This window comes from Carcharhinus amblyrhynchos, chromosome 12 (assembly GCF_965287045.1).
Source record: "Carcharhinus amblyrhynchos chromosome 12, sCarAmb.v2.hapA, whole genome shotgun sequence".
Lineage (NCBI taxonomy): Eukaryota > Metazoa > Chordata > Chondrichthyes > Carcharhiniformes > Carcharhinidae > Carcharhinus > Carcharhinus amblyrhynchos.
Window position 1 is genome coordinate 86118211 of NC_137335.1, and position 15977 is coordinate 86134187.

Sequence of the window (15977 nt, forward strand, 5' to 3'; positions counted from 1 at the left end):
CTTGAGAATCCATTACCTTTCCGAAAATGTGACAGTAAATATAGTTAACCTGAAAGAATCAAATTCTCCCCACTGTCTGCCTGGTTACCTGTCTTTTACACATCTTGTACATTTAAAGAATGAACCCTTTTATGATTGTTTTTTGTTATTTGACCTCAAGGGAGTGAATTGAAAGATTATATGAAGATCTCTGGATACTGTTAGTAACTCAGTTAGTTGGACACCATCTGAAGAACACACTGGGACACAAGCTGGGCCTCAGCTCAGATCCAAAAGCAAAATACTGCGGATGCTGGAAAACTGAAATAAAAGCAGAAAATGCAGGAAAACCTGCGGAGGGAGAAATAGTTATTGTTTCGGCCATGACCTTACTATAGTTCTATTACCTACTGTGTAAAATATATTGTCCAGATGCTTGGCTTGGGAACACGGTGCTAGAGATCTGTGCTGCATGCTGTTTCAGGACTACAGTCAGTCCATAAACTGAAGATTGCGAGAGGGATCGACCAGGATTTCCCCCCAACATGGACCTAAAATGACTGAGCGGGATTGAGAAGGAAAAGGTGGTAAGTCACTCTCCAAGTGGAAACTGTGTGATGCAGAGCGAGAGGGATGGTTATAATGTGCTTCAACCTCCAGGGCCTAATGAGCTCTTGCTGTCTGTTCTATAGTTCTGGAGACACAGGGCAAAGTGGGAGAGTTTACCGGTTCCACCCACTGGCGTCGAGACAAGAAGACAAGACGCAATGAAAATTCTAGCCAGCTTGAAATGAAAAGCAATGAGAATGTTGATGTTGTGTCTCACTTTTTTAGCGTAAGGTATAAACGGCAGAGTTTTACACAAACTCAGTGCTCAGGACAGTCAGAAACTGCTCTATTCAAACATTCTCTGAAGGACACCCTGCCAACCACAGACTGCATTTGGAGCATTGGCTCAAAATCATTTTAATCATTTCAAGACTTGTTGACGGTGATCTAATCGTTTTCTGCAAGTTTATCAGATATTATTGTCTGGAGATTTTCCTTTTAGGGGTTCATAGTTTTCCACCGTTTGTCATGTTTTCCACGGCACTGTGTTTATCTGCCTGGAATAGATTCAAAAGGGAGTTAGTGCCTCAACACTGGAACAGATCTGCAGGGGAATGTGTTTTATTATTAAATATGCTGACTCCTCTCAATACTTTGCAGCTGGGTTCATGTAAACCAGATTAAATACCAAACAGACCACAGTCTGCAAATCAACTGAAACCACTCAGAGGCGACGACCAAGCAATATCAAAACATATCAATGAGGAAATGGGGGAGGCCATTTAGAACTGGGTCAAGGGGTTTTCGTCCAATGAGATGATGGCTGATATGCAGCCAAACTGCAAATTCCCACGTTTGCCCTATATCCCTCAATACCAATATATCCCTCAATACCAATATATCCCTCAATACCAATATATCCCTCAATACCAATACTATATCCCTCAATACCAATACTATATCCCTCAATACCAATATATCCCTCAATACCAATATATCCCTCAATACCAATATATCCCTCAATACCAATACTATATCCCTCAATACCAATACTATATCCCTCAATACCAATATATCCCTCAATACCAATACTATATCCCTCAATACCAATATATCCCTCAATACCAATATTATATCCCTCAATACCAATACTATATCCCTCAATACCAATATATCCCTCAATACCAATATATCCCTCAATACCAATATATCCCTCAATACCAATACTATATCCCTCAATACCAATTGACACAAATCGATCTCTGAAATAAAATTAACAATTCATAAAATCCCAACCATGCAGAAGGGAGCCATTCAGCCCATCAAGTCTCTGACAGAGTATCTTACCCAGGTCCAGCATTCCCTCTGCCCTATACCCACATTTAGCATGGATAATCCATCTGACCTGAATATCTTTGGACTGTGGGGGGAAACCAGAGAAAACCCACACAAGCACAGGGAGAATGTGCAGACTCCGCACAGACAGTGAGGCAGTGGTACGATCCACTGTGCCACTGTGCTGCAGGCATTCGCACAACCAATCCCGTGTTGCATATCTATCATCAACTACCTCTTGCAAAAGAGAGTTTGAAACTTCTACCACATATTGGCTGGAATTCTCCCATCCCACCCACCCCTGGAATCCTAGTGGGCCGGGGAGGGGGGGCTGTGGGAGGACGGACCATGTAAAGGTCGTTGAAGTTGGGTGGGAATCTCTGGTTTTCAGCCGAGTGCGGCTGAAGAATCCGCCCATTTGTTTCTGAATTTGACTCCTGAAGTATCGTTCTCTAATTTCTAGACTGTGCTTTATCTCCCTAAACTCCCCAAACAGGAGAAATAGTTTCTCTCTATCTACCTTACCTTAGCCTTAACATCTCTCTCCTTAACCTCCAGGGAACACCATGGCTGGAATCATCTCAGAAATTGGCAATGGTGACTTTGGGCAGGAAAACTGACCGACAGCAATGGCAGCTTCTCCTGTCATATTGTGTAGCACTTGGTGAATGAAGATGAGCAGACATGGGGTCCACACTGTACCGCTGGCCCGCCTGTCTCATTCATCTGCCCCGTTCGCTATCGCCTCAGCTCTTTAATGATCCAGGGGGCACATGTATAGGCCGCCCCTGCATTCAGCTGGGAAGTAATTGGGAAATCCTGGCTGCCAGACCCAGGAAACATTTTGCACCCAAATTTATCAATGTTCCCCCTTGAGTATTTGCTGGGCACAGTGTAGGCCCACTGAGATGTATTATACCCACACACTGGGCAAAGACCTACAACCAAGATGATGAATCCAGAATGCGTGGCCATGCCAGCGGTGTTCTCAGTCCAGGGCTTCCTTCCTGTGCTTTGTGCAAACTTCACAGTGGCTGCACACAGCTGTCATGTGTATAACACAATGGGAGTATGATATCTGTTAGAATGTGCTGGGCCACTGACGTGGGGTTCACTCATTCTCCCTGCGTGCTCTATGCCTCTTTGAGGTGCGGCTCCCCCCATATCCCATCAGCTTCTGTCTCCAGTGACACTGTGTTCCCAAGGGTCCAGTTCACAATGGGTGCTGTAGAATCAGGAGAGGTTACTTATTGTGTCCCCGTGATATACCTGACTTCCTCTCCTTTAAGGACCTCCTCAACCTCACCTCTTTCTATGTCCTCCTCATCGGAGGAGTTTGCTGCTCCTCCATCTCCTCCTCAGGCAGTGTTGCAGTGGCAGATTGTGTTGGGCACTGCAGACAGTGACAATGTGTGAGAGACTCTGTATGGGGAGCCATCTCCTTCTCTTCATGGTTCTGTCCCGGCGTTTGGTGAACTGGGCCCTGCTGTTAACATCTTCTTCCTCTCTCCGGCCTATGGGCGAAAAGAATGATATGAGGTGACCAAGCTCCATGGTCCACAATGCAGAATCAAAGAGAGAGACTTGGCAGTTGTCTGCTAAGGATCACTCTTTGATCATTAATCATTTGCAGTTGCCTCTCAACTTCCATTGGCTCATGTCTGGCCTCAGTGTTGATACCCAATCCTTAGTTTGCTTGCTGGTCAGGCAAGATACTACCCCACCCCTGCCCCAAACCACATGGTCTGGTGTATGCTGAGATCTCATCTGCAGTACAGGCATTGTTCCATTTTCGCTCCAAGGCCTTGTGCTCAGCATGGCTCATGGGGACAATTGTCAAAAAGACACTTCAGCACAGAGTGAAGGATTAGGAGCGTTATCTTTGAGCAGTGTGCCATGGCTAACTTTCTAAGGGCATATTCTAGCTTTCCCAGTTGGGCAATGATACAGTCATGCTATGGCAGACATTGAATCTGGAAGTCCATCAGTCAAAGTTAAATGCTGAGCAGTAATCATTGGCACACTCACAGGTAAGTGCTGCTTGACTGGGTACAATTGTTTGATCAGCCTGCCTCCAAGTATTCAATTGAGCTCAAGCTAAATGGTCTTAACTGCAATGGGATATTGATCATTGACATAATTTTACAACATTCTTTCCCTTGTTTACACTCCATCCCCCATCCTCACTCACCCTGTGATTGTGTGGAACCTACAGACCATTCTGACTCCCCTTCAGCCACCCCCCACCAATTCTACAACATCCCTCTACCACAGTGACACCTGCACCCCAGGCTTCTCTTCTCTCCGTGCAGTCCTTCAAAGAGGTCCATGGCCCTGCTCCAGAAGGCAGTCTGGAATACATTGCTCTTCAGACTTATGTGTGACGCCCCTTCCCCTCCCCCTCCTCCATCCTGAAGATGCAAAGACACTCTGCCAGTGCATAGTCTGCTTGGATGCACTCACCACTGAGCTCCCCTCAGAGTTCTGCTCGCTAGGTACACGCATTCTGAAACCATGGATGATTAATTTAAAGTCAGGGTAGGATTCTGGCACATGTATTTTAATGCCATTCCTGATGTTTAATGGCAGGAAACGTGGTTCGCCATTGACCAGGAGAGGGGACAATCATGCCTTGCACTTACACCATTGGGAAATACATCCAAGGTCTTCTCTCGGTATTTTCCACTCACACCACCTGAACCAATTTCACTTACAACATAAGAACATAAGAAATAGGAGCAGGAGTAGGCCATCTAGCCCTTCGAGCCTGCCCCGCCATTCAATAAGATCATGGCTGATCTGAAGTGGATCAGTCCCACTTTCCCGCCCTCTCCCCATAACCTTTAATCCCCTTGCCTATCAAAAACCTATCTACCCGCGTCTTAAATATATTTAGCGAGGTAGCCTCCACCACTTCAACGGGCAGAGAATTCCAGAGATTCACCACCCTTTGAGTGAAGAAGTTCCTCCTCAACTCCATTCTAAACTGCACCCCCCCTTATCTTGAGGCTGTGCCCTCTAGTCCTGCTGTCCCTTCTGAGCAGGAAGAACCTCTCCATCTCTACCCTATCCATCCCCTTCATCATCTTATATGTCTCAATAAGATCCCCCCTCATCCTTCTAAACTCCAAACAGTACAAGCCCAGTCTATTCAGCCTCTCTTCATAGCTCAACCCCCTCAACTCTGGTATCAGCCTAGTGAACCTCCTCTGCACTCCCTCCAAGGCCAAAATATCCTTGCGCAGGTGCGGCGCCCAAAACTGCACACAGTACTCCAGCTGCGGCCTCACCAATGCCCTATACAGCTGCAGCAAGACCTCCCTACTTTTATATTCAATCCCCCTCGCTATGAAGGCCAGCATCCCATTCGCCTTCCTGACCACCTGCTGCACCTGTAGGCTGGGTTTTTGTGACTCATGCACAAGGACCCCCAGGTCCCTCTGCACTGTAGCATGCTGCAGCTTTTTGCCCTTTAAATAGTAATCCCTCCTACTATTATTCCTGCCAAAGTGGATAACCTCGTACTTGCCAGCATTGTATTCCATCTGCCACGTCCTCGCCCACTCGCTCAGCCTATCTAGATCCCTGTGCAGACTTTCTACACCCTCCGCACAATTTGCTTTTCCACTTATCTTTCACTTACTCTGTCAATTATTGACATTCTGTTCATCCTGAACATTTCCCAGTTCTAATGGAAAGTCATCGACCTGGGGTTAACTCTGTGTCTCTTTCCAGAGCTGCTGCCTGGCCTTCTCCAGCTGTTACCCAATTTGTGTGATCGCTCCTTGTGACTTAACCCTTTGCGCCCTGGCATCAGCCTGTTGCAAACCAATCCACTAACAGGAACACTAAAAAGGCAGACATTGTAAATGTTACACCTGCAAAATGATAATTTGTCTAAACTTTCAGGTGACAATATTTACAAAGGCTTCTTGGAAAGGTTTAAGTCAGGAAAAGAAATGCCTTGATTATTTCTTTCCAGATGTTTTGTCTTTGGGCTTCATTCTGTGTGGGAGCCACGTATTAGATGGTTTCAGGGAGCCACAATAGCTGCAAGTATTATAAATCGGAATGTGCTTTTGGATCAGTTAGCAAGAAGAATGGAAACTTACTTCCTAGTCTGACAGGCTGTCTCTAGGCAACCAGTTTAATTGGTACAAAAAAATGTGTTAACCTGCTAACTCTTTAAATTGGGTCATTTCCATTGAAACAGCTTACACAGGACAAAGATTGTTGTGTTGAAAAGATTTGCCAAATCACTTCGTTATTGAATTTCAGTAATTATGAAACTTATTAATAGAGATTGCCTTTTTTTTTAAACAGGACATCCTGTTAAGACAAGTTCAATGCCCACAACAGGAAGCGTTCTGACCTCACAGGAATATGTCAATGCTTACAAAAACAAAAGGGCAGCTTTCTGTAATCTGGCGAACATTTTTCTTTGAACGAGCTTTCCAGCCTCTTTGCTGCTTGCGTTTCTTATCAAGATTATGCCTTTAAATAAGCCCACATCAATACCTGCATGTTGACTATGTGAAGCAATATCCTTTAATCCCTAAATCCTGGGTTCTGTTCTGGCCAGATAAATGGGATATATATCTCTTTGTCTTGACCAGTCGTAAAAGACCTAACGTTGAATGGTTTCAGAACTCGGAACAATACAAGAACTCCTGTAGTGCGTATCCCAATCTGAGGGCCAAGTTAAAACTCTAGAAGTGGAGGTCAAATAGAAATGCTAGAGGGGGTAGCATAGTAATATTGTCACTGGGCTAATAATCCAGAGGCCTAGGGTAATGCTGTGGGGGCCTGAATTCGAATCCCACAAAGGCAGATGGTGAAATTTGAATGCAATAAAAATCTGGAATTAAACTCTAATTATGACTGTTGTTGGAAAAACCTATCTGATTCACTAATGTCCTTTAGGGAGGGAAATCTGCTGTCCTTAACTGGTCTAGCCTACATGTGACTCCAGATTGATTATTAACAAATAGGGATGGGCAATTAATGCTGGCCTTTGACTTTGCCAATAGTGGATATTATCAGAACAAAATGTTTTGAAGGGGATAGTGCAGCAGGATCTTGCTCCACTTTTCAGAGAGAGGTGAGATTTTCCAGTCCTGCTGAGAGTCAATGGACTTTTAACCTCTCTGAGTTTTCCATTCCCTCACTTGACAGTTCCTGCTAGGGGCGGGATCGGATAATCCCAGCCTGTCTCAACTTCCTTGAGAATATTTGGTAGAATGCTACAGAGAGAAATATGACCATAAAATATAGAAGCAGAATTAGGCCATTTGGTCCATCATGTCAGCTCCACCACTCAATCATGCCTGATAAGATGCTCAACCCCATTCTCCCACCTTTTTCCCGTAACCTTGGATTCTCTTACCAATCAAGAACCTATTTAGCTCTGTCCTAAATATACTCACTGACCCAGCCTCCACAAGCTTCTGCGGCAAAGAGTTCCACAGATTCACCACCAACTTCTGGCTGAAGAAATTCCTCCTCATTTTGGTTCTAAAGGTTCGTCCCTTTACTCTGAGGCTATGCTCTCGGACCCTAGTCTCTCCTACGAATAAAGTTTATTTATCAGTCACAGATAGGCTTACATTAACACTGCAATGAAGTTACTGTGAAATTCCCCTAGTCACCACACATCAACACCTGTTCAGGTCAATACACTTAACCAGCATGTCTTTCAGACTGTGGGAGGAAGCCGGAGCACCCAGAGGAAACCCAGGCAGGCACAGGGGGAACGTGCAAACTTCTCACAGACAGTGACCCGAGGTGAGAATTGAACCAGGATGTCTGGCATTGTGAGGCAGCAGCACTAACCACTGTGCCACTGGGACACCGCACATGGAAACAGCTTCATCATGTCCACTCTATCCAGGCCTTTCAGTATTCTGCAAATTTCAGTAAGATCCCCCCTCATCCTCCTAAACTCTATTGAGTACAGACCCAGAGTCCTCAAACACTCCTCATATGTTTTGACATCAATGCTTATAATTGTTTCCAGCTTAGTTGACAGCTAAATGGCTTTCTTGGCCATTTCAGCAGCTCTTAAGATACAGCCATGTTGATAGAGCTGGAATAACACAATGGCCTCTCTTTGGAGAGAAACAGAGTTAATGTTTTGAGTTGGATGTGACTCTTCTTTGGAACAGGTTATTAGTAAACCTGTGTTTTTATCATTTTTAATGATACCAGATTTATTTTTTCATGGAAACATAGAAAATAGGAGCAAGAGAAGGCCATTCTGCCCATTGAATCTGCTCCCCCATTCATTACGACCATGGCTAATTTTCTATTTCGATGCCATTTTCCAGCTCTCTTTCGCTTCAAGGCACATTAGATGAATTCAAATTCATGATTTGCACAGATGAACTTTAAACTCCCACTCCTAACATTACGACCCTGTAACAGAACCACTGCACTATTTGAGTGAGGGAGCGTTTACAGTATAATTTATATTGCCACCTCAGAGTCAGAATCTTGTAGGTTTGATTCTGAGATTCTTGAGCACACAATCCAGGCAGATATACCAGTCAAATTTCAGACACTGGAGAAAATGATCTAAAGTAACCTCCCCCAGCCCCACTGCAGAACTGACAGAGAGCTGCACTGTTGGAAATGCCAGCTTTCTAATAAGACCTTGGGATAAAACCTAGGTCTCTCCTGAACTTACAGGTGGTGATAAAAGGTCCCAAGGTCTAATTGAAGGTGGGAGTTATCTCTGATGATTACCAATAATTATTCTTCAACCAACTTCTCAAAAGCTCTGAAGAAGAGTCATCCTGAGTTGGAACATTAGCTCTATTCTCTCCCCGCAGATGCTGTCAAACCAGCTGAGATTTTCCAGCATTTTCTGTTTTTGTCTCATGAGATTTATCTGGTTATAATTTCACATTGCTGTGAAAGGCATTTGATTAAAGCAAGTTCTTTCTTGAAGGTAACTGATGTGGAACTTTTCAGAAACTTGTTATTTGTGTGAAGAAATGGGTGTTGAATTCCCTGCCATTGTTTCCATAGAGAGGCTACTTCTGTCTGCAGCCTCACTCCACGGAGCAAGATCATCAAAGAATTGGAAAGTTAGACAACCGGAACATTAAAAGCACTGAGGATTCGTGCATTGGAATAAAACAATATCCTTTCAGATTTAAGTTACACAATCTGAGCTTTTGGAAAACACACAATGGTGAATCATGAAGCTGGGTGCCACAACACTCACTCACAGTTCAGAGACCTTAGCTCGAGTCCAAGATGAATTAGAAGACATCTTTTTCTCCACCGTCTCAAAACAGCAGCATGATTTTGAGACGCTAGGCCGTGATGCAGGCCGGAATGTTAATGGGAAGGCTAAAAGGGAATGCAGGCATTTCATTAATCCAAATGCTGTTGTTCAAGATGGATTCCTGGAGCAATCTGAAACCGCTTGAAGAAACAATTTTTTAATGAATAAGCCACAATGTGACACTTCAGTGAAAGCAATATACTGAGGATTCTGGAGATCTGAAATCAAAACAGAAAGTGTCGGAAAATCTCAGCCAGCCAGCAGCCTCTGTGGCGGGAGAAATAGAGTTAACGTTTCGAGTCCAATAGACAATTTCTCTTTTCAGCTTGTGACACAACCCTTTGTCCTCCCTGTCGAAGCTGACATCAGAAAATGGAAGATCTTTTCAAAATTGACCTTCTTAATCCAAAAATAGAACAAAAATTCACTAAAAACAGATGTACTATGAGGAGACGTGACTTACATTTGAACACTGTCAAATACTTTGACACACCATTAGAGATATGAACTGACACAAAACAGGGTCTGCCACTGAATGAGACATAAGTTCCCAACCAATAATATACTATCCGGAGCAAGTTTTTAAGGAAACTATGGTTTCTGGATATTGTAAAAGGAATTTGAAGTCCAAGTTTGAGCTTCCTAGTTGGCTCAGAAATGAAAATCTAATGATGTTTAAATTTACATGCCAAGTGTTAGCTCTGTGCAGTGTTAGTTGGCTCAGACCAGCTCAATATCTAAACATAAATGAAATTGCAAAATGTCATCATGGAAATAATCATAGAATCCCGAAAGTGCAGAAGAAGGCCCTTCGGCCCATCAAGTCCGCACTGACTCTCCAACAGAGTATCTTATCTCGGCCACACTGCCTGCCCTATCCCCACATTTACCAAGGCTAATTCACCTAGCCTACGCATCTTAGGACACTAAGGGGCAATTTAGCACAGCCAATCCACCTGACCCGCACATCTTTGGAGTGTGAGAGCAATGGGAGGAAACGCTTGCAGACACGGGGAGAACATGCAAACTCCACACAAGCAGTGACCCAAACCTGGAATTGAACCCAGGTCCCAGTGCTGTGAGACAGCAGCGCTAACACTGTGCTACCCTGCCAATCAAAACTAGAGGAGCCAGTCAGTGTAAGAAAATAAATGATTTGTCTATCGTTGTGTTGTTAATGTTCTGTCTTTAGCTGCCCGTAGCACATTTAATAACTTGCTCACAAACTACAGGACTCTGACATGAGTCAACAAAAAGGAGGGTTTTCCAAGAGTGGTGAGTTTGGGGAACTCCAGTACACACTGTCCATAATTTCCTAACCATTAAAGTTAATAATTGGCATGATGTATAGTCAGAAAGTTACTGCTTCCAAGTTCAAAGTTTGCTATGATTGGAATAACATTTTGTATTAACTGTTGCAGCTTTTGACGTCATGAACCTAACAGTGGATTTCTGTGAATTGACCAAGCAATTATGAAAGAGCAGCACATTCTGGATCCTGAATCTGGCAACACTGAACAATATTTATTTTGTTTCATTTCCAGACCTGGTTTTCCATTGTCGATTGTGTATGTTGTGTGGATGACAGGTACTCCACGCCTCTGTGATCAACAGTCTGAAGTAACCCAATGCAAATGATTATTATTCAATAACCTAGACTTACATTACCAATGTGTAGACAAAACTACCATGGTTTTACCAATCAGCTTCCTATCCAGATGCGAGAAGTGGATGGGCCAACACCTGACACCTCCTGAAGGTCCAGATGATGCAAACTAAAAGCTGAAGAATTGTCCTGTAGTGATAATCTGTGGAGAATGAGGAAGGATGATAGAACAAAGAACAAAGAACAAAAACAGCCCGGGAAACTGGCCCTTCGGCCCAACGAGCCCGCGCCGCCATCTCAACACCACCAGTCCCCCTCTCCACCCACGACCCAGATTGCACCACTTGCCCAGATTAGTGCTGCTCCAACAATCAAGAAGCTTGACACAGTTAAGGACATAGCAGCCTGCTTGATTGACATCCTATCCACCACCTTCAACATCCATTCCCTCCAATGCACAGTGGCAGCAATGTGTACCATCAATACTGCAACAAATCACTCAGCCCTCTCTGACTGTACCTTCTAAAACCCATGACCTTTACCACCTAGAAGTGGTACAGTGAAGTTGTGGTTATATTACTGGACTAGTCATCTAGAACTTGTGGCCTGAATTCTCAGAAATGGAGAGGGTCTGTGTGCTAGAGATCTGAATCCAAAAGTCCTGTCAATGAATTCGGACAGGGGAAACAGGGGCGGATAATACTTTGCACATCTGTGGTTTATGGAGTCAGTTGCATATGTCCAAATGCAGCAGCTCTCAGTCAGATCCAACTTTCACCAGTAGGATGTCCAGACTATGACTTGTGGACTTGTGACCCTTCAGGAAAAGGTCTAAAGCTGTCAGAGTTCTTTGGAGAAGTAGGGTACCCTACTGAAGAGGTCCAGGAACACATTTTGGAGAGGTTTGGTGCCCTTCCTGAGAATTAATGTGCCCTTTAGGACTGATCAAGAGGCCTTTGGGATTGTTAAATGTAGACATGAATGTGTTTAAAATATGGATAAATTCATTGGCACTATCAAGCTGATTGGGACAGTCAAGCTTTAAGTAAAGTGTCAACATATCAAGACATTTAAATTTTCTGGCCTTGAGATCAGTGTTTTCTATTTCACACTATCTTTTACATAAGCCTGAGGGTTGTCATTAATTAGATTTGTGCTGCTTAACTGATTTCACAACCTATCATTATCATAGTGGGGTGCTTGTTAGTTCAAAGTAATGCTGATAGTTGCAAGTGCCCATTAAGTCTTTGAAGTGGAGCCATGAATACAAATGCTTATCTCCATAAAGGATTTTGAAATATTCTTTCAAGGGATTTAGGTGCCAATTAGTAGACCAACATTTATTGCCCTTCCCTCATTGCTCTGGAGGAAGTGGTGGTGAGCTGCCTTTTTTAACTGTTATGGTCCATGTGGTGTAGGTACACCCAGAGTGCTGTTAGGAAGGGAGTTCCATGATTTGACCCTGCAACAGTGAAGGAAAAATGATACAGTTCTGAGTCAGCATCGTGTGTGGCTTGGAGAGGAGCCTGCAGATGGTAGTGGTCTGGTGTTTAGGTAGTTGAAATAATTTTAATGTAGTCAGTGGGTTTTTATCAGAGTGCTTTCTTTTTAAATTAATGAATACACCAATAGACACTTAAGAATTTGATCTTATTTCTCAGATCTTGGAACATGAGATATCACCACCTGACACACATCTATCTAACCCTCAGAATGGGTCCATACTCTTTGGAGTTTAGAAGAATAAGAGATGATCTCATTGAGATGTAGAAGGAGGCGACAGAATAGAGGAGCTGTTTCCTTTGGCTGGAAATTCTAGAACTGGGGGCCATAGCCTTAGGATAAGGGATTGGTCATTTAGAACTGAGATGAGGAGAAACCTCTTCATTCAGAGGGTTAATCTTGAGAATTCTCTTCCTCTAGAGAGCTGGGACTGGGGAGTGGTTAAGTATATTCAATACAGAGGTTGAAGAATCTTGGCTAGTGAGGAAATTAAGGGATTGTGCAGGGAGGAATAGCAGAGGAAAAGATCAGGCACAATCGTATTGAATGCTGGAGTACTGTGTGCAGTTTTGGGCGCCGCACCTGCGCAAGGATATTTTGGCCCTGGAGGGAGTGCAGAGGAGGTTTACTAGGCTGATACTGGAGTTGAGGGGATTGAGCTATGAGGAGAGGCTGAATAAACTAGGCTTGTACTCGTTAGAGTTTAGAAGAATGAGGGGAGATCTCATTGAGACGTATAAGATGATGAATGGGATGGATAGGATAGAGGTGGAGAGACTCTTCCCGCTCAGAAAAGACAGTAGAACTAGGGGGCACAGCCTCAAGATAAAGGGGAGGCGGTTTAGAACGGAGTTGAGGAGGAACTTCTTCACTCAAAGGGTGGTGAATCTCTGGAATTCTCTGCCTGTTGAAGTGGTGGAGGCTGCCTCGCTAAATATTTTTAAGAAGCAGGTTGATGGGTTCTTGATAAGAGAAGGGATTAAGGGTTATGGGGAGAGGGCGGGAAAGTGGAACTGAGCCACGACAGATCAGCCATGATCTTATTGAATGGCGGGGCAGGCTCGAAGGGCTAGATGGCCTACTCCTGCTCCTATTTCTTATGTTCTTATGTTCTTATGTTCAAAGGGCTGAATGGCCTTCTCCAGCTTCTTACATTCTGAAAGGTGAGAGCCCTGTCTCTGCAGTTTGATGCTGTCAGATATCAGGCAGCCAAAAGACAAACAACAGTGACAAACAGAATCGAAAACACGAGGGAGTAACTCACACAAAATGAACAATAAAAATAGATGTGAAATCAGAGCGGCGGGGATTCTGTGTAAGGAAATTGTGGATCTACTCTTTGTAAATTTGTTTATCGTTTTATTAAGCAGCACACAAGAGAAATCTTCCCCAAACTATTTCTCTCTTCAGAAGCACAGTTAATTACTTTTTCCTGGTAATGTATTACCAGGGGCTGACTGAATTTTATCTGGACCTTTCTCCTTATGCTTAAACAGCTGTGCCCCACAGGAAGGTAACAGCTTTCATCAGCTTTCATTCACCTTCACTTTAAATTTTTAACTTAACAAATCAAAATTCAAAGAGATGGAAAGAAAGGTCTGGAAAATAAAGGGGGTTCTTTGATTTTTGGAAGATCAACGGTCACAATGTCCATAATGTAAAAAGTGTTCTATTCCAAGCTCTGCAATGGCAAGCGATCACTAGGAGGGCAGAGGAAACACTACAGGGATACTCTGAAAACCTCCCTAAATAAATACAACGTCCTCATCAACATGTGGGAATCGCTTGCCTTCAAGCGCACAAACTGGAGAAGAAGCACCAATCACTTTGAGCGTCACCGGGCAGAGTTTACGGAGTCCAAACAGAAGCAGCAGAAAGGGAGCATCCAGAATCCACCCACCCACCTCATCAAACACCCTCTGCCAAACCTGGGGCAGAGTCTGCGGCTCCAGGAACAAAATATTCAACCACTGCAGCACCGACTTGCCCAGGGTGGAAGCAAGTCACCCTCAACTCTGAGGGACTGCCAGAGAAGAAGCAGAAGAATTCAAGAATTAGCATGTAGATCGTGTGACTGTTTCATAGAGCAAGCCATTAATATTCACCTACTCTCTGCTGGGTTGTGTGTGTGCAATATTTTGTGAAGTTTCTCATTCTCGTGCACAGAACATCGACAAAGTTGTTTTTGTAAATTAGTGCAGCCTAACGTGTAATTACTGCAAATGATGAATTTTTGAGAAAGTCGTGGCTTTATCTCCCTCTCCAGAGATTTGATTTTATCATCTAGGCGGGTGCTCCAGTGCAGCACTGAGAGAGCGCTGCACTGTTGAAGATACCTTCTTTCAAATGAAGTGCCATGTATTATCTCAGCTGGACATAAAAGATACCACATCACTATTTCAAAGGCAAGCACCAGATTTTTCTCTGGCATCCTGGGCAATAAGCAACCAGCGACCAGCCTTTTGGCTAAAATCAAGGATCAGATCGAACCCAAGCTGGGATGCGGTGCCTTGTCTTGTCAGCTTGGATCTTGTGTGGATTATGAATTAGGTTCAATTTGAATTGAGTTTTTGGAGCCAGCAAAGAATGGATTTGAGTTTGCCTTGTCCACTCTGAGCATTGGCTTTGTAACTTAAAGAATGGAGTAAAAATTAAAGAAAATACAAATGATGTGCTCATTAATACATTGCTACTTGTACAACCTTGCACTGCCTCGAAACTCGGGAGAGAAAAGTCCCACCCAGAGTTATTGCCCTGAACCTCCAGAGATTAATGAAGATACATTCCAGAATGTAAGCCTGGCCTTACAATCTACACTGAATAACACTGATGGAATCTGAACAACACCAATCCAATTCACATTCCTAGGTTAGTCACTGTAATTATAAGTTCTGTACAGTTTTACATTTTATTTAGATGCATTACAGTCTGCAGAAGAAAAGATCAAATGGTTTAAAAATAAAAATGTGCGCTCCAGGACAGAACAGCCCAAGGATGGAAGATGGGAGTGACTGACTTGTAGTTACAAACAAATAGTCGTCAAGAGACACAGCAGCTACAGTGCAAATCAACTAACAGTCTGACTTTCCTGGTGTTCCATTCCTAGTTCTATGTCATGGTGGGTGATTGGCACTTGCAGATTGTTATTACAGCAAGCAACACATAACACATGCCATCAAATTATGGGTTCCTACTTATTCCTTGTTTGTGCCCTACCATGCAGAGTGATTACATGGTGATGTGGAATTAGGTAGACACCATTTCATTTTACAAGTCTTTTCTTCTCTTTCCTCCTTTTCTTGGCATTTCCCAGCTTTGAGAAAAGATGTTGGTTTTCCATGCATACCATCCAACATTCTGTTCCACAGCCCGTTATTCTGGATCTGTTTTCAATATTGGGCAACTCCCCTCGAGTGCCCCCTCATCACCAGCCTGAATCTTCACCAGGTATTCTCCACAGCAACCAGGCTGAGAGTGGAAAGTCAGGACTTAGGGAGCAGTGAACCTCACTTCCAGAAGCCATCAGTGCGGGCCTTTCATGAGCTGCCCTGACTCTAACCCTACATTCTACACTCTCTCGTACATTCTGCACTGTCTCATTTCTTTCTCTATGAACAGTATGCTTTGTCTATAAAGCGCGCAAGAAACAATACTTTTCACTGTATAACTCACTATACATGGAGCAATAATAAATCAAATCAAATCAAGAATACA

General features: G+C 43.6%; 1 long non-coding RNA gene across 1 annotated transcript in view; it reads left to right on the forward strand.

Annotated features, from left to right (window-relative positions):
• The window catches only part of LOC145351186 (uncharacterized), a 42048-nt gene extending 29237 nt beyond the window's left edge, over window positions 1-12811 (forward strand). Inside the window, exons 2-3 of the long non-coding RNA XR_013888339.1 lie at window positions 464-566; window positions 10699-12811. This is a non-coding gene — a long non-coding RNA (uncharacterized LOC145351186). The remainder of the gene's footprint in view (window positions 1-463; window positions 567-10698) is intronic.
• Window positions 12812-15977: the final 3166 nt, after the last annotated feature.